General features: G+C 34.0%; 1 protein-coding gene across 2 annotated transcripts in view; it reads left to right on the forward strand.

Moving 5' to 3' along the window:
- Positions 1 to 20468, forward strand: part of LOC150109228 (uncharacterized) — a 55080-nt gene that overhangs the window by 21385 nt on the left and 13227 nt on the right. Inside the window, exon 1 of one of the 2 annotated variants that reach the window (XM_090406454.1) lies at positions 15453 to 15561. The exons of the other annotated variant lie outside the window; for it this stretch is intronic. The gene's annotated coding sequence lies outside the window, so the exon portion shown is untranslated. Of the gene's footprint in view, positions 1 to 15452; positions 15562 to 20468 lie in introns of those variants that run through there. 2 annotated transcript variants of the gene reach the window in all.

The following is a 20468-nucleotide window of genomic DNA, read 5'->3' on the forward strand; positions in this document are numbered from 1 at the left end:
CTTTTTTAAATCATTCTGAAAAATGCTGCATATCAGCAGCATTCGTAATTACCCTACTTATCTTTGCATCATCAGCAAATAGCTGTAAGTCGGATGGTGCCAATATCATTAATGTAAAGATTGAATAATAGTGGACCAAGGACTGATCTCCTTATGGTACGCCACTAGTTACCTTAAATCTTGCAGACTCACATCCCCCGTATACTACTTTTTGATATTTGTCAGTCAGTCATCCTCTTATCCACGCTAATATTTCGTAATCCAAACCCATATTCTCTAATTTATGCAACAGTTTTCCATGCAATATTCTGTCAAAAGCCTTAGCAAAATCTTAAAGTATCAAGGTGTATTCATTCCCCTTATCCAGTACATTATTATAGAATGTGAGCAAGTTGCTAAAACATGACCTTCTCTTAGTAAACCCATACTGTTCATTGCAAAGTAGAGATTCACTGTCACCCCATTTCTGAATAACGTAAAGATTCAATCTTTACATTATTCAGAAATTTACAGTATTCGAGCCCCCAACCAAATTTTCCAAAATTTTCACCACCATTCCTGAGATATTGATTGGTCGATAGTTGGATATATCGGTCTTTGTACCACCCTTGTGCATTGGGATTACCATACATTCTTTCCACTCCTGCGCAATCTTCCCTGTTCTGAGACTCAAATTAAACAGCCTGGTCAAAGGAATAGCTAGTTCAACCGAACACTCTTTTAGCAACAGTGCTGATATCCCCCAAACCAGTCCCTATTGCTGAATTGATATTCAGTTCAGAATTAGGTATTAGGAGGTATTAGAGTTGCAACAGCTCTAATACGTCCTCTTCATACATCTGAGTTTCTTCATTCAGTGATGAGGTAGCAGTGAACTCAATGTTGCGTACACAAGGTTGATGGCTTTTAGAAAATGGGCACTCATTAGTTGAACAATCTCTTTTGTATCTGTCACCCTCAAACCATCTGCATTCAGAAGAGTTATTCTTTCATATTCATTATTTATTTTATTTCTAGTCATCGATAGAATTCTCATGGGTTGTCTTAAAGAGATAGGAAGGCGAGAAGAAGATACGTGTCAGGTTAGGAAACCGTTAACCTGTTCACACAAGCAATACATCTAAAATAAACTACCGGTCACAACTACCGAAATTGTCAACCAACTGGAGAAAAACACAATTTTCAAATCTACTTTCAAAATGAAAAACAACAATACACCTTTAAAAAAATAACACCACGGCTACCAATCGATTCTCGAACTTAAACAATAAATGACGCAGTAACAAATACCGAACTAAGTTCAAATCACCCAAAGGGAGAAAGAAACGCTGAAGCACACACTACTGGAAATATTACAGGAAAATTTGTGGAATAATGTTTTTTCCTCCCAAGAGAAAACTTTACAAGAATTAAATTATTTAATAGTAAAAAACAGTATCTGGTGTTTTTAAGCTACATTAAAAATAATAAAATAAAATGTTAATTGACAAAGACTGCATTAAAGGAAATATTACTGGTCGTGAGTAATATCCAATATGTTCCGGAAATACTCATACCAATAATCCTTGTTAAGAATGAAGACATTTAAATAGCTAGGAATAATGTTTTCTCCCCATGGTGGAGGGATTTTGTTTGTTGAAAGATGTAGACAAAGCTACGTTAGTTGTAGGGATAGAGAGAGAGAGAAAGAGAGAGAGAGAGAGAGAGAGATTGCCACTTAATGCGGAGAAGAGGTAAATTACATTCTACGCAGCCAGCCACGCAATCGAAGTGACGTAGTCTATTACACTGTATCTACGTTTGAGAAGTCACGTAATTTATTCCTCTGGGTTCACTTTCAGAAATCTCCGATCAGCTCAGTTCAGATGAGACAGTGTGGGTACCACACCGTCCTTCTGTCTGTTACTCAGTCATCCAAGAAAGTGCGAGTTTAGCTGGCAGAAAAGCAAGGCAGAGAAATTCACAAAGTATGCAAATGTTATTTCTAATTTTTCTAATTAAAAATTATAAATTAGAAATAATTTCTAATTAGAAATAACTAATAAGAAATAATTTATAATTAGAAATAACTAATAAGAAATAAAAAATCTGCTTCTTACTATTCAGTCACTGTAGTACTTATGAAGGAGTTTTTTTCTGAAACAGATATGCAGTAATTTGTTTTAATATTTAGTGCAGTAACATGCTAAATTAAGAACATGCGATTCTTTAAAAATATCGATATATTCATATAGTAAAGATGTGTTTCTCTACAATAGAATTTCAAATAAAATTATATATGGGTATTGTTTCCCTACTTTTGTAGGGGGGGGGGGTTAGAATCATTTTTTGACAGGCTCGAGCGATGACGTCTGTGTTTCTCAGTAATGTGGTTTTTTACGCATGTATTATTTCTTGGTTTTCGTATTGAGAGTTAATTTTAATATTTCCTTTTGCTCTGTGTGACTGTCAGAGTTTTCGTAGTTGTGTAGGATGAGTTGGAATTAATTCCCTGCATGAAAGTGAGTTTGTTGCTAGGTGGTCGTGGTTTTAATTTTTTAAAGATGCATTGTTATTGATTTTCGCTTTGAAAATAGATTTCAAAATTTCGCTTTCTTCTACATGCTTGACAATTTCTGTAGTCGTGGCGAGTGATATATTTTAAATGTATTGTTTGTGTGAACAGGTTAATAATAAACGTAACTTCTCTTTGCCTTTCCTTGTGAAGAATGAGTAGAAAAAATGTCTATTTGATAATTTTGTGTTTCCTGTAGTGTGCGCTTCGGTGTTTACTTCTTCCTATTGGTGATTTGAACTTGATTTTGTATTTTTCACTGTATCGTTTTTTGTTTAAGTTTTAGAGGTTGTTCAACTGAGTGCCCATTTTTGCTAAAAGCTATCAACCTGGTGTACGCAACATTGAACTCAATGTTGCGTACACCAGGTACTAAGTTTCTTCAATGAATGAAGAAACTTAGGTGTAAATAGAGGAGGTATTACAGCTTGTATTGAATTGTTGTTGTTTTTCGTTTTGAAAATAGATTTGAAAATTTTGTTTTTCTCTAGCTGGTTGACAGTTTTAGTAGTTGTGACCGGTGGTTTGTTTTAGATGTATTGCTTGTGTGAACAGGGTAATGGTTTCCTAACTCGAAACGTATCTTCTCTTCCCTTCTCCTTACAGGTTTGAAGAAATGTCTATTTGATGTTTTTATGTTTCCTGTAGTACGTGTTTCTGTGTTTCTTGTGTATTTCTCACTGTGTCATTTCTTGTTTAAGTCGCCAATCAAGGCGACAATAGAGAAATCATCAAATCCTCAAGAAATCACACCCCAGTACATCTGAACATCAATAAAGAAATAAAACTTATAAAATTCAATTACAGCCTTACTAATATTCAATCCTGCATACAGAAAATTCTTTATATATATATATATATATATATATATATATATATATATATATATATATATATATATATATATATATATATATATATATATATAACCATCTTCTGCATGGAATGCAAAACACAATAATGATATTTGTTTATCCAAAAGATCAATGCAGCCCAACTGAGCATTATGCATGTACAAACAAAAGTACCCAATCAAAATCACAACATAAAGGAAAATTAGGTAATATGATAACCCAAGTAATCTCCTCACCACACAAAAAATATTATACCTATAGAGATCTACACCACCATCCCATAAAAATAGACGCACCCACCAGTGACACGGAATTCCAAAGGTTAAGAGATACAATTAACATCGCCGCTACCTACACTCGACCTGGGAAACACCCAGGGGACAACGAACATGTACCTCTCTCATCATACCATTTCCAACTCCCACTCCCCACGCGCCACCGGGTAAACACCGAGGGCAACAACGAACACTTCACCTCCTCTCCGAACACACATCAGCTGGATCTCCTCATACCCTCAGGATGTTGTAAATTCGGTTCAAAGTAACACATATCTCTCTTATGCACAAACCACCTTTGTAACAAACAAAATAAATGTGTGTAAAATAATGTGTAATTTAGAAAATCAAGATATGTGCTATGCTTCAAGTTGCGTTTAATTTAACCTTGCCTAAAGAAGAGGTGTAGTTTTGTAGACTGAAATGAACAGCACGAAGGAACTAAAGCGGTGTACATTCATGAAGTTAATCTGGAACTCTTTTAGAGGTTTTCCTTTTTGACATGCAGTCTTTTTCTCTTTGATTGACTTTTCATGATTGTTGCTTGAATTGAATTGAAATTGGGAAGAATCCTGGGATCTACAGTAATGGATTCTTTAATGAACCATACATATGAAGAATTTCATCTATATAGTTACTGGAAACTATCTTGGTAGTGTTCACCCTCCCCACCCACCCACATACAATGAATTTATTTATTTATTCATATGGAGTTTCTTCCCTTTTCTCCCCGTCCCTATTGGGGCGAGTTGAGCCTCCTCATGGGGGTTAAGTATTTATGGCTGTAGATCCGTGTGTTCAGGGGGCCGGTTTGCCTGCTTGCGGGATGAAAACCCCCAGATAAACTGGGGGGGGGGGGGGACCCTGCTGTCCACGCCCAAGACCGGCTAACTTGGCTATGGCTAAGGAAGATCCTTAAGCTCTTCACGTCGGCGAAGGGAATCGAACCCAGGACACTCCTTCCCCAGGCATATGGTTGCGAAGTGCATAGCCACTAGGCTAACCGCGCGGACATACAATGAATGATAACATTGGACTCCCTTCAAGCACATAGCAAAATATTAGCTACAAGATGATTCGTCAACTGGTCTGGACACCTCCTAAAGAGTTCATTAGTTCCTTGAGTATACTATCTAGGATGCAGAATAACAGTTTTAAACCTTTATCTTTGAAAGTAAAAATGCAGCTTCTGTACACGATGTCTGACCTAACTCTGAAACATCACTCATATTACATGCTGATAATACATGATGATAAAATTATAAAATCAAATACTAATGATAAAACAGTGTAGTTATTTTAAAATAAGGGTTGTGTTGAGTTGGATGGAATTAGGGTCGACGCAACTAAGGCTCTAACGCCAGTTTATTATGTCTGTTAATTGCTTGCGTTCCCACAATGGTGGGAATCTCATATGACACAGTGTAATGCAATGCAAGTGATCCGCATTATTTCAGGATAAGCACATAACATAAATTCTGTAAATAACATAAATAATATTTTGTTTAAATTATTTTTTTATTTTTTTGTTGATTTAATATTTAAAATGAAATATTCCGTGTTTAATTGGAGTCTTCTATAAATCCTTCCTTCCTGATTGACGCTTCCCTGTAAAACCCACATTTCACCGTACAGGTATTCGAAATCCAGTCTGAGGAATAGGTTAGTTAATCCTTATTTCCCCAAGAGTCTTATGTCTGTAATGTATAGTGTATGTGTTCTTCTAGCTGGATTGTTTGTTTTTGAAAGAAGCAAAACCCGAGTTCCCGGGAGAGAAAAAAAAATCCTCCACCTCGTTATGATACCGGCTAACTCACCATTCGATTGAAGATACCTGATAAAGGGTCTTCACGTCAGAGACGGGATTCGAATCCTGCTATTCCCAACCAAAGTGCTCATCTAAACGAACTGAGTTAGGGAAACTCATTTCTATAAATGCTGATATTTTTATTTTGAGAGTAGAATATTATTTTCAACCTGCAACCTTGAGGATTCATTATTATTGTGCATATCTGAACCAAGCAAGTTGAAATGACTCATTCGTAAACATACTCTAATGATCTTCGGTTCCAGTAGCATTGTGTTGTATCCATTTTACTCGAATGATCCACAGTCCTTTCTCTCCGCCCCCCTCCTTCAGTCTGGTAATTTTTATATTTTTATTTTTTTGTTGATTTATTTTACTTTTTTTTATACGATAAGTTGTTAAACTAATATACGAACAATAATTAGAAATATCCTTGTAGAATCAGATAGCCTACTATTCTGCAATAGGTCATATTTACCAGTTTATGCTTAAATAGCTTATTTCACTGTTTAATTTATAGAAATTAATCCCAGCATATGGAAGATAGTCCTAATTTTCAGAGCTTGCTATATAGTGAATAACATTTGAAGATACTTTATATATGGGTAGATCGTATGGCAGAAACCAAGGTAAGCCTGAAATAAGACTAGCAGGGTATCCGGGGTAATGAGATTAAATGATACTAAGGAAAGGAAGGAAAGAAAGAGGTTATTATTTATTCTGAAGACCATCAAATTAATGATATAAAAATATGGGATAAAATTTATAAAATGAGCATAAAAGGAAGATGTAAAATGAACTAAGTAAAGAGAAAGAAAACAAAGAAATTCTTTCATGTGAAGATGGATTAGTGAGGCGAAACCAAGGCACTGTTCATTATTTAGCTTCTTTTTTTTATTTAAATTTATTCCATTTTAATGTTATTCCTCATTTCTTCACCTATGTGATATGTTCAAGTTAAAAAAAATCATTTCACTCTTCCCGTTCCCTTATTTCCATGAAGATGGAGTTCTGTATAAGCTTACCAATCCAGAAGGTATAAAACTCACCTTCTGGCTTGGTAAGTCTCATTTCCAGGTTTCTTTCATAAATTAATACCACAAGCAAAGCGGAATAAATAAAAAAAAAGGTGGGGGGGGGAGTGCACCGTTATATATCAGCTTTAGCATTAGTTCTATTAATTAATTTGAATAACACGTATCTCATTATACCATTACACATCTCTACATTCAGATTACGCTCACTGGATGCTATGCTGGTTTTCTGTTTTGTATCAAACACACTCAGAGTATCAAATAGTATCCCGGTTTTCTCTGGATATGCAAAATGAATGTCTCATTTCCTGCAGAAAATTTTCGCAATCTTGAAACTCTCCCGGTTTTACGCTAACAATTTCGACTGACTTATACTTACAAATTTCATCACTCTGAAAACATAATTTCTATCAAGATGAAGAAGACGTTCATAGCGAAGTACTCAGAAATGAGAATATGTTAGGTTATATGAAATGCTTTGGACATTTATTCCAAATATCTTGTATATATCAAATATACACCAGCACGAAAGCATTTGCTCCTCCCAAATGAATGCCGCTATTCTTCTCGATATTCTTGTTGGATTACTGAGAAAGAATCGGATTATGGATAGCCGATAATTCTCGATCTCGAACTGTTTTGAAGCTGTCTCTCCTCCATTAGCTTTAAATACTTCATTTAAAGCGCTATGTATCTTTTGGAATTAAATGCTCATCTTCGGGGTACCTTTATAACCCTGTGAAAATGACGGTTGCTTCCAAAATGCTGTTCTATTGAAGAAAATTGCTGTAGGTTCGATTCTAGTTAGTTGATCTTTGACACGTCCAAGTAGGTTTATTCTCATAGAAACTAATCCCGCTACTCAAGAAAAATCGATCTAGAACTCACACTGTTTCAGACAATAGTACAGAGTGTTCGTGTTAAATAAAACATTAACACTTTGTACTATACGTTTTGTATTTTGTACTGCAGAATACATATACAAAGTGTATGTATTCTGCAGTATTTTCCTTTCCGGATATCTTTGGATCATTGATAATCTTGGGCTAGCTAAGTGATGGTCAAAGGTCGAAATTGACTAACCATTGATCTTCAAAAAAAAAAAAAAAAGTTAGGGCTAAAACTGCCTTGCTTACTTCCTTTGGATAATAAAGTACGTAAGAAGATTTATTTTTTAACACTCATCTTCATCGTTTACTTACCAAATGTGGAAAAGGACTGTCGTGTTTTGTTTTCTTGGTCGCTTCTCTAAATCTATTTTTATGTGACTCTCACCCACCTAAAGTTGTAAATCTTAGCACGTTGGCAGAATGAAGAATTATTATTATTTTTAATGTTTTTTACATAATCCAGAAACCCTGCTTAAGTGACAAAACATGCAAATTTTTCAAGCATATCAAGATACCAATAAACAGAGCGGTGATCTTAGAGAGTCATAAACATCCATATCTTCTTCTTCTACGCGTTATTCCCGCTTCCCATGCAGGGTCCGCGTGTTACTTAGATGCGACTTCTTGTTAGTACTACTCCCAACAGACCCGTCGCCTGGTCTGCCGCTGGGGGGGGATATATTTTTAACTGTAGAGGCGTATGTTCATGGGGCCGGTTTGCCTGTTTGCGGGATGAAAAACGCCAGATAAACTGGCGGGAAAAACCCTACTGACCGCGCCCAAGACCGGCTAACTTGGCTATGCCTGAGGAAGATCCTCAAATTCCTCACGTCTACAACGGGAATCGAACCTGGGACACTCCTTCCCCAGGCATATGGTTGCGAAGCGCAAAGCCACTAGGCTAACCGCGCGGTCCATAAACATCCATATCCACTGAAGAATTCAATCCAGCATATCTGTTCGATAGAAAGTATACTAATCACTCAGCTAACCAGGTCGGCCAAATTTTCACCGTATTTCGTATATTTTCTAAGAATTCCTCTTATAATCATTATGGATTTAAAAAAATAAAAAATAGAAAGATTATATGTTTAAAAAAAAGCGACTATTATTTAAACTGATTATGGATTCATCATTCGTATTTCCTTATCATTTAGATGCAAACTTATGTAATTTTTACGTGACTTACACCGATGAAAGGTTTGTAAATATATTCTACATTTAACGCGGTTACCGAGCTTAGGATTAGATAAACAGGATAATTAGAAAATCTATTCTAGAGACCAAACATGGCATACTTTTTCAAGCCTTCGATAAGTAGGAAGATGATAAAACGGGGTGACAAAAGTTGTCAACCATGTCAAGATATTTGTAATTTCTCATTTCATTTGTTATTTTCACATAGTTTCTGAAACTTACTTATCTTTTATGTAGACTTATCATATGTTTTGTTTTAGACAAGTCATTTCTATTTTAGAATTCTTATTCTCCATAAGTGTCCGGCTCTGTCCTGAAAGCTCTATATAAACACATTTTTAAACTTTAAATAATTATTTCTTGGGGGATGGATTATATTTCTCCAAAACCATATTAGAACAATAGAAAAACCATTCACCAAAGGTACTTCACCGGAATCAATTCTGACGGTTTGCGAATGTTCTAAGTAGAGAGGTCAATCTTTATTAGGAGTCCATGTTCTCAATAGTCCTCGATCATAAGAGGATGTAAAAATAAATATAATAGGTCACTCAAAACGGATTACTATTAAAGGTGGCGAATAATTTTAGTAAGAAATCATGCTCCCTGTATAGACATATAACCAGAAAGGAGGAACCAACCGTTTAGGAAAACTCAAATATCATATAAAAACATTTCCCGTAAAAAGAAAAGTTTTGATATGAGTTACGAACAATATTTATGGGTATATAAATAGACACGTAGTAACTTCGATAACTGTAGATCGAAAGGGAAAAAATAAATAAAATTAAAAATTAAAAAAAAATTATTTTGTCATTGACTAAAGAACTTTTTAGACCTTGTTTCCGAATGGTTTCCTAATTAGTTAATGATCAATAGAGCAAGTAAATAGTTTTTTTTTTCTTTTTTCCTAAAAGAAACTCAGGATTTTACCCTCACAGGTCAGAAAAACAGATCACAGAACACACCCAATAATACTAACAGATAATACTAGCTAGAATTAAGACATTAAAAAAAAAATAGTTCACAGTCGTGTTCCCATCACTTCCTTCTAGCACGTTGAAAGAAATGCATTTAACTGCCTCAATGGGTAAGGTTGACAACCACCAGCAGTTAAAAAAAAAATTAAAGCAGTGCCACATACCCTCTTAACAGAATGAAAAGCGATGAGAGGAGGTATGATATTATTTTCACTTCTGTGATCTAAAAGGTATTCCTGCAAGTCGTATAACTGAATTCTGCACACTAACGAACAATTCTGAGGCAGCGCTTAAATTAATATCGATTTTTAATTTTTAATATTTTTAGTTTGATATGCTTTTTAAGCATATTTTTATTTATATGTACTGTTCTACGCAATGATATTTCTTGTCTTTGAAATTCAGCTCATTAGATTCCTTAATTATGTGTAAAGTGCGTTGCAGCATACTTGATTCACTACCTTAAATTACAAAATACTTTGTATCTTTCAATGCATTTTAAACTTATTTCGAAATACTGTATTTCGTTTTATGGAACTCTTGCGGCATCCTTACTAAAATATTCTAGAACACTGCGATGCATTTATGCATCAACAGCAACGATACCGAAGCGTAGTTAGTAGATTAAGGTTATTCGCTCAATAATTTTTACTTCCTCCTAATCGTAATGAAATACAGTCGAATCCCAACTGGTCTTTGCTCCTATTTTTCGTAGTCATACTCTGAATAAATCTGTGTGTGTGTGTGTGTGTGTGTGACAATAACGTCTGTGTGTATGTGTGGGTATTTCTTCTTTATAGCCTAAAGGAAGGGTGGACAGACAGGTGAGATATGAATTTAGGAAAAGAGCAATCTTACTCAGTAAACTGAAGGCTCTTTAATAAGAAAACAGATATAAATGGAACACTTTAATAAAAAGAAAAAAGAAAACGATGTGCTTGTCCCATCTTTAAGAAAGTTTCCTGCTCAATACATAAAAATAGTCCGGTTTCTGAAAGACAGGACAAAGATGTACGTGTGTGATTTAAAGGACGAATCAGGTTATCGGGTAACCCGATTCCCCACTACGAGTGATTTGAATAGTTCTGCATGGAAAGATATCAAGCAAAATAAATTTCAAGAATTTCGAAGAATCCTCATCAAACTGCAAAAAAACAATATACAATAAAGTGTACAAATGAATCAAGGGTAGCAGTCAAAATAAACAGATTTATTTTGGGTACATTGAGGATCATCTGCTGCGTTGCTAATTTATTTTTTTAAAGTTTATCCCCTACATGACCTACTTCAAGAATCACGCTTGGAGTTTTAATAATTAAGTTTTTGAAGTACTCGTATCTACTCTGGACTCTTCCCCATCTAGACTCCCTTCCGGCGATTACCCCCCCCCCCCACACACACACACTAAAAGTATCTCTACTATCCGTTGATTCGAAGCTACTATGTCCATCAACATATCCTCTTTCAAACCTACTATCATCAGTTGGGAATTGTCGTGTTTTAATCTATTTTTTACTCTGCATTCCTTTACTTGTCAACATAAAGTCGATGAATTAAAGTATTCAAATCAAAAGTCTTCTTAAAAATGTTGTCCAAATGGCAGGGCGTGCTGCAATACTCTTATGATCCTTTAAAAATAATGAATCACTTTTAAGGGATTTTTTTTTTGTCTCCTTCATCGATCTAAATTTCTCAAATCTACAGGCTTCATGCAATGTCATTTGTTACTGAAAAAATAAAATAAAATGAAAAAAAATGTTTTGAACATTTCAGATGAATTTATTTATATTTTTGTGACTATAATAATTACTGTAATGTCTGCCTTACTATATTTTGAAATTAGCAATCATTCGAAATTTATAAAATTATTTTAAAAATACATTTAAGACATTAACCAGTAAACTGAATACTTCAACATTTTTCTACGAAAAGTGTTTATTTTTTCTTTGAGATATAACAAACATATTCTAGATACATTCTTTCGGCAATCGCTTCGAATAATAAAAAGCATCTTGTGTGGAACGATGCAGAGCATTCCTCTTATTTAGAATAGTTTTAATTCTATACACACACTCTGCCTCTTTTAATTAATCACTATGCAAAAAAATCGCTTCTTTAGCTGTTTGCTGTTTCTAAACACATGTTCCAAATAATGAGACTTGCATTCTGCTAATTTATTTATTTTTTTAAAATCTAGTTTAAAGTTAAGAATGCACTCTGGTGCAGACAGCACATCCTGTGGATGATCCTTTCTTATTCCAAGAAGCATAATGTTATTGGAAAATATAAAGATGTACTTTATTAAAAATATGTACTTTTATAGAGTATTACATATTTGCAGACTCTTAAAATTAATATACAACTGTCTATAAATTTGCAATCGAAATTATCGCCAATAATAGAAACGAAGTTTATTTAAAATTGAAAAGATAGCTACTATATAAGAAATATGACCTTTCATATTTTAAGTACACAAGTTCTTGCAGAAGATTCGATTAATTAGGTTCTTGAAAGGAAGTTCGCAAATAAAAGACAATCAGAATAATATATATATATATATATATATATATATATATATATAGAGAGAGAGAGAGAGAGAGAGAGAGAGAGAGAGAGAGAGAAACTAAAAGGCAAATGAAGTCTTTCAAGGTTCTTTTTAGTATTGTGATGCTGATAGCATACGGTATTTGCATACGGAAACATCTCTCTCTCTCTCTCTCTCTCTCTCTCTCTCTCTCTCTCGCTCTCTCTCTCTCTGTATCAGGAACTCAAGATTCCTGGGTGGCTAATAAATAAGATCTGGAAGGTGTACTAATTAGAACTTTTTTTGCAGAGTTACTGTCTTTTAATTAGTCTGGCCTTGAGGCAGCTTATGTCTGTATTAGACTATGAGTTTCATAATGTAAAGAGCATGATGACAGCTTATTGAATCTTCTGCAAGAACTTATGTACTTAAAATGTGAAAGGTCATATTTCTTATATAATAGCTATCTTTTCTATTTTAAATAAACTTCGTTATATATATATATATATAACGAATATATGTATATATATATATATATAACGAATATATGTATATATATATATATATATATATATATATATATACTGTATATGTGCGCGTGTGCGCGTGTGTGTGTGTGTGTCTGTGTGTGTGTGTGTAGCATGTGTTTTGTGATTGTCCCATTGATTCAAATACATTCATACGTACAAATAGATGCATTGTCTCGAGATGGATTGGGTCGCCATGGGAGTAGTAGACCAACCCCCTCTAACATATGGGAGAGGCTTTTATCCTGCATTGCCAATTTCCAGGCTTAATATCATCATCGTCATCATATATATATATATATATATATATATATCCTGGTTAGGGGTTTTAGAAACATTTAATGCAGCTGGCTTACTATTTCTCTGAGGCAAATCCCATAACAGTGGCCTGTTGTGTGTGTTTGCTCACGACCCGATTTGCTTGATGGGAAGAAAACCACCAGTTCCGGGAAGAAAACATTCTTCGATGCCCGTATGTGACTAGCTTACTCACTTTCATTTGAAAAGCTTTATTAAAAGGTGCTTCATATCATCGACTGAATTCGGACCCATGTCGTTCTAACCAAAGGGCATACGTCCCTATTTTTTCCTCCCGACTAAACTACAAAGGTTTCATATAAGTTTTATGAAAGGTTTTATAACCCCCCCCCCCCACACACACACACATACACACTAGGAGAGATCTTATTTAGTAACGTGTGTGGGAAGATCTGAACTGTCCCAAAGACTGATTATTTGATAACTTTTACAAGAAATCATTGGTAGCACTTGCTTAGTTTTGAAAGGGCACTTCGCATAAAATGATTTTCTTCTTATGCGAAGAAAATCATCTCATTTTCCTCTTAAAAATGTATTTCATTTTTCATTTCGTTCAGCTCGTCAAGCACTAAAACTACATTAAGTACCTGCTTTTCAAAAGCACTTTACTAGTATATTAGCAGAGCTCTGTATATGTGATACACGAAATGAGAAATTACAATTACAATCTTAAGTGACACAAGCGTATTTTGCTTAATGCACCTCTTGAGATCGTAGGTTTTAATTAAAAATTGGCCATTCATTAAAAAAAAAGTTATGACTTCCGTTCGAAACTGTGATTTTTTTTTATTACTTTATATATGAAACCCAACAAAATTATATATAGCAAAGTCTAAATTTATTGTGGAGCACGTGGTACTCTTGATCGATAAAGTAATATGCTTAATTTTTGTTGAACACTGACATTTGGGAAGAAGTGGCTTCTACATTCACCGAAATATGGATAGAAACGATTGATATTGGTGTCATTGATCCAAGGATTATAGTTATTCAAAGCTATGCTGTGCATGCCGGCACTGTTCGGCTGTCGTACCCATCATGATTGAGTAACAGTCTAATAAATTACAACTAATTAATTCACATTAAGATGGCTAGGAATGAACACAATCTTTGCAGATTCAAATATATTTCTTTCAATCTCATAATACTATCATTATAGGATCTCCGAGGAGATTTTATCTGACACCATCTTCATAGACTGGTCGTCATGTAAGTTTTCAAAGGATAAAATTTGTTCTACTAAAAACTATCCTCTGAAATATCATCTTGAGTTTCCGGCGGGAACTAACGACCAGTTTTGAAAATCAAAAAGCAGATCGAGATGAGAATATTAGAAGCCGTTTTTGAAAACGATTCTATTTATTTTTTTAAGTTTGTTACTTTTTTCACTTTTCAGTTATGTATATCAGGATTGCACTTGTTAAGTTCGAGGACGTGGCACAACCATACGAAAAAAAAAAAAATAGTTTGAATACAGGATCAAACTGTTTGATTTTTAGATCAACTATCGAGCCATTTATGACCGTTCAAAACAGTATTTGTAAGGCTACTGCATACAAGTTCTATAACTAGAAAGAGAGAGAGGTGTAATATTCTGTAAGAGAGATGTACTTCCCCCCCCCCTTTTTTTTTAAATAAAAACTAGTCTCTCATTTTTAGTGATACGCTATGTTTTTACATTATTTTCATACGGTTTATAACCCAAATGATTTAAGTTTTCAATTTCCCATTTTCCTTTTATTATTATTTTTTTAAATTTTTTAAGCATTCCATAATTCCATGAATTCCGAGTTAGAGAAGTAGTAGAAACTTCACTTGCATCTCCCCGTATACACTAATGTTAACATGCCCGAAAATGCTACAGGCAATATACGTGAAATACTTCAAAATGACTTCAATTTATGATTTGGTTTTTATCTTCAGTCACACCTGTATGTTACTATCCCTTATTCACTTGTTGTTCTGCGCGCAACCCTACTGTAACTAAATATTTTCTTGTTACAACAAAACACTAGCGTTGTCAGTGACCAATTACATTGAAGTATTAAATAACGATTGAACTGTCATTTACATTTCTTTACGTAGGCACGTGGGCACGTTTTACTCTTCCTTTTGAATGAAAAATTGTTATCGCTGTGAATAAAGGAGACCTAACATTATGATACGCTCTGGACTGTTTAAAATTACAGCTTGGAGTTTACTCCCGTTCATCGAGACTAGTATTATCTTCTCGATTTTCATGACAGGCATGTTCTCGAGTGTAATGTACACGGTAGATAGGGCTGATAGCTTTTTATTCTGTTCAGGTTTACACTCGAGAGAATTCAGTGCTTTCCCCTTCTCCTCCAATTATAACTTGAAATATTTGAGTGCTTCGGCGAGCAGGAAGAGTCGCTTTGTCTGAAAGATGAAAATTAAACTTTATCGATAAGCTTAATTTCTCTAGTTGGACACGTTATCGATATAACATACCAGTGAATCGGTTTGCATTACCTGCCTATGCTGTTGTTGTTGTTGTTTTTCCAGCTGAACTTTGAACAAAGCCTATGTTGCTCTCTCTAATATCCCGTTATACCCAGTCGCTCCAGAGAATACTTTTAGGTATGTTTTGCTTTTGCAAAATTGGTATTTCTTTGTATTTTTTTTTTTTTTTTTTTTTGGAGAGGGAGTGGGTGTTTTGTTCGTCTGTCAGTTCGAATAAAATAACGAACTCTAGCAGAATCGATTTTAGTGAAATTGGATATTTGGGGTGTTTGCTAAGATTAGTAGAACCATTTCAGCTGCCAGTCAGACGATTTTTAGCGATAAAATTTCAAAAACGATTCACTATGGTATAAAACTCTACGCTGACATAATGGAATTTAATAGTATGTTGTATTATGAAATATTTTACTAAGGTTTGTAGAGCTTAGTTGTACTCAGTCCTGTAACGACGATTGTCTTTGGCGGATTTTTCACCCCCACAAGACAGATTGGCAAACCAGCCACAAGACACACTGACATACATAACGGACTTTGTTCATAAGACCATGCAGATAACCCTCCGCCATACCATTAATCAGATTTCCATGAAGCCAAGTTATTGGTTGTGACAGGCCATGATGTCAAAAGTTGACAAAGGGGAGAAAGTAGGATAAAAGTTTATTGTGTATTACCAAACGGATCATTTTAATACAAAATTAGGGAGATAAAAACTAGCGAAACGATATAAAGATAATGACATTATAAATGACAATTAAGAAATTTCTACACACGAAGATTTATTTATTATAAGTGATTCCAACGCTGTCATACTTCTATACAAATTCCTTCGTGTATGACGCATGAAATATATAAACGAAATCAAATCGTAAGAATTTTAATCGAGCACAACATTTTGTGTGTGTGGGAGGGATTACTTCCTGAGTACTAATTATTACTCTTCTTCTTCTTCTTCTGTTGTCCATTCGATTTAAATGTTCTAGCCATTTTTGTTTATACTGTCTTATGTAGTAATTAATTGGCTTTATTTTCAGGGATTGAAAGATTTCTTCATTTGTTTTATGGTCCCATTTGGTATATCCAGCTGTTTTTCTGAGGAACTTCATTTCTGCTGTTTGAATTCGTTTTTTATCTTTCCTTTTTTATGGTCCATGTTTCGCTTCCGTATAGTAGAGTTGGTTTTGACATTATATAGTCTGATTCTAGTGTGTTTTTGTACTAGGGATGGCTTAAATATATTATTTATTATGCCATTTACTTTGACAAAGTTTGATATTTTACTGTCTATGTCTTTTTCTTCTTCGTATGATAGATCACATCCCAAGTATCTGAAAGTATTTACTTGCTCTAATATTTTATTATCTATCAATATTTTACTTCTTATTGAGTTTTCACCTTTCAATGCCATTATTTTTGTTTTTTATTTAGATATTGTCATATTATATTGTTTTGAGATAATTTAATTTAATGATTTTAATTATCTTTGTAAATCATCTTCTGATATAGCTTGATACTATTTGATCATCTGCGAATAGTAATATATCTATCTTTATTTGTGGGGTTATTTGTATACCAAATGGGTTATACTGTTTCCAGATTGTTATAATTTTATTTATAACACCCATATATATATATATATATATATATATATATATATATATATATATATATATATATGTTTTTTTTTTACCTTGGGAATAATGTATATGAGGGTTACCAAGTAATTTTATAAACTTGGTTATTTTACTCCTAATCCCAAGTAAGCAAACAGTTAAGTTTGTGCCTGAACGTAGTTCAAGTCTAAAGGTGGTGCAACACCAGGGCAACTCATTGTAAAGGTGGGTAAAGCTCTGATCACTATTCTTAGTATTTTCCATAATGTAAAGCACATCTCACTAAGAGATGTATACCGCAATACATTATGGGTGGGGTCACTACCCAGACCGGTTTCAACCTTTTTTGAGGTCTCCTCAGTGAGTAGCTAGACCCTAAATACCAAGTATTTAAGAGTATTTAGGTTTTAGTAATACAGAGCCTTATCAACTTTACCTATACAAGTTGCTACAAGGTGTTTTTATTTTGAATAAGAATCTCTGGAGGAAAATACTAAGAATAGTGATCAGAGCATTACCCACCTTTATAATAAGTTGCCCTGGTGTTGCACCACCTTTAGACTTGAACTACGTTCAGTCGCAAACTTAACTGTTTGCTTACGTGGGATTAGGAGTAAAATAATGAAGTTTATAAAATTACTTGGCAACCCTAATATATATATATATATATATATATATATATATTGCTAAAATCTTGATATTTCTAGTCTGGCTCCCACTGATGAGACCTCAATAAAGGTCGAAACCGGTCTGGGTAGTGGCCCCTTGCGTTTAATACAAAGCATCATACATCTCCTCCAGGAGATGTGCTTTGCATTATGGGTAAATATTAAGATTAGTGATCAGAGCTTATTCCACTTTTACCATGAGTTACCTTGGTCTTGCACTACCTGCAGGGTCAGCTAGACTTGCATTACGTGCAGGTGCAAACTTGACTTTTTTGTCTGTTTGCTTACTTGGGAAATGGAGTAAAACCAGGTTTAAAATAATTTGGTATCTTTAACATTTATTATACCCAAGGTAAAATACTTTCTATATATATATATATATATATATATATATATATGAAAGAGTGATCATACTCGGTTAACATGCATATTTTTTTAAAAAGAATTAAATGACTAAAACCGAGATTTAAGTAAAAAGGTTTTAATATTAAAACACGACTAGTAGTTTCGGCTTGTAACAGCCTTCATCAAGTGACATTATAAAAGAAAGAAAAACACTAAAACATTGAAGCTTAAATAAACTATGAACAGCATAGAGAGTCTCTATACATAATTGACATTAAAACGTTGTGGTTGTATTTAAAGCTGTTCTTTCGTTTGTTGTATTGTTGGGAAAGTGCGTGCTAGTAGCATCTCGTGAACGCCAGTACATGATTACAGCTGAATGACTATCTGGGAGGTTGTAGCTCAAGTTATTATTTAGATGAACAGGAACATTAGTTACAAGAGACAGCGAGCCAATGCATTATGAAGTCATATCCTTTTCTCGGCTAATCCTAATGATGAAAGCCAAAGTCACACAGTCTGCTGGGAAAAATCTACTAACATCTTCCGTTGCAATGATGAACTAGACAGAAAAATCGTGGAATCTAGGGAAATCATCTTCAATCCTGTTCATCTAAATAATAACTTGAGCTACAACCTCCCAGATAGTCATTCAGCTGTAATCATGTACTGGCGTTCACGAGATGCTACTAGCACGCACTTTCCCAACAATACAAGAAACGAAAGAACAGCTTTAAATACAACCACAATGTCAGTTATGTATAGAGACTCTCTATGTTGTTCATAGTTTATTTAAGCTTCAGTGTTTTAGTGTTTTTTCTTTTTTCTTTCTTTTATAATGTCACCTGATGAAGGCTGTTGCAAGCCGAAACTAGTCGTGTTTTAATATTAAAACCTTTTTACTTAAATCTCGGTTTTAGTCATTCAATTCTTTTTAAAAAATATATATATATATATTTCTTGAATGGATTGTAAAAGTTGGTTTGGTATGTTTAAATCGGTTAATATTTTAAACAATTTTTGTCTAAGGTTAAGGATTTAATGATATACCAGTCTTAAATCCAATGATGTAAGGGCTTATCGTAAAGACAAGCCCTTGCATCATTGGATTTCTTCGTAACAATAGCGGAAATGAAAAGTAGATGTAGAGTGCACAGAAGAATAGTCTATTCAATATTTTATCTATCTATTTCGCAAAGTTACGTATAATCTACCACAATAAAGGCCACTTGTGTTTCTTTTTGAAATTCTCTTTTCTATTAATAATTTTAAATCAAAAATTGGATCTATGCAGGATCGGCCTTTTCGGAAACCATTTTGTTCTAATAATTACTAATTATTACTGTCTATTTATTATGCTTGGAGTTAAATGGTTCGTCTTCAAATAAACGTGACTAAAACAAAATTGCTTCAACTAAACAGCAAATGCCACAAAGAGGTCCGAATCAATCAGCATGCTGCTGTAGAAGTAGTTAAGAATTTTACCTATTTGTGAGCAAATGTCGATACGGCACAGCTATTACTGCTTTCAAAAAATTAAATAATATATGAAAATCATCCATATATTACAATAAAATTTAAAAAAAGATCTTTAATAGCAATGTCAAGACCTTATTATTGTGGAGCAGAAACATGGAAGGTGACCAAAAAAAAGGAAGCTAAATTAAATAGTTTTCAAACAAAATACCTGCGTACGTTGAGACTAAAAATATTTTAACCTCAATGTATAAGAAACGATGACTTATATAAAGTGAATGATAAAATAAAAAAAAGCGCAGATGGAAATGGATTGGACACATACTAAGAATGGACAGCAGAGAGATTCCTAGAATGGCTTTGACTTGGATTCCAAGAAGGAAAACGAAAAGGGGAAGGTCTAAACTAACTTGGCAGAGAATGACAGAAAAGGAAAGAAAAATGGCTGGTTGGGAGAGATGGAGAGTAGCTGAACTGATGACTCAGGACAGAGATATCTGGAGGAAACAGATCTCGGCCTTATGTGCTGCGAGGCACGAATAGGATAAGTAAGTAAGTAAATTATTTGAACATTCCTCTATTCTTTGTTTTACTAGTGTCTTCGAGATTCGATGATAAAGTAACGTAGGCTGATTTTATTCGAAGCACATAGCAAAAAAAGTATTCGGTCGGAATATGCTCCTACATTTTTAAATTTTGGTTAGCACTAGTAGATCCCGACTTTACTTTTATCATGTTTGACCCCATTTTTCACGATGAGCTGTGAAAAATATTTAAAACAGTAAATAGACATAAGTTTTTAGTGAAACTCGGGAGGAAGAATGATTTCAAAATGATTGAAATGGATTCACTGAGAGAATAATGATGATCAACGAATTAGGTCTTTTCAACAACAGCATGGTTAACTTCTTCCCTGTCAAGAGCA

The sequence above is a fragment of the Typopeltis vanoorti genome, chromosome 2, assembly GCF_054136105.1.
Source record: "Typopeltis vanoorti isolate ZY-2024b chromosome 2, IOZ_Tvanoo_1.0, whole genome shotgun sequence".
Classification (NCBI taxonomy): Eukaryota; Metazoa; Arthropoda; class Arachnida; order Uropygi; family Thelyphonidae; genus Typopeltis; species Typopeltis vanoorti.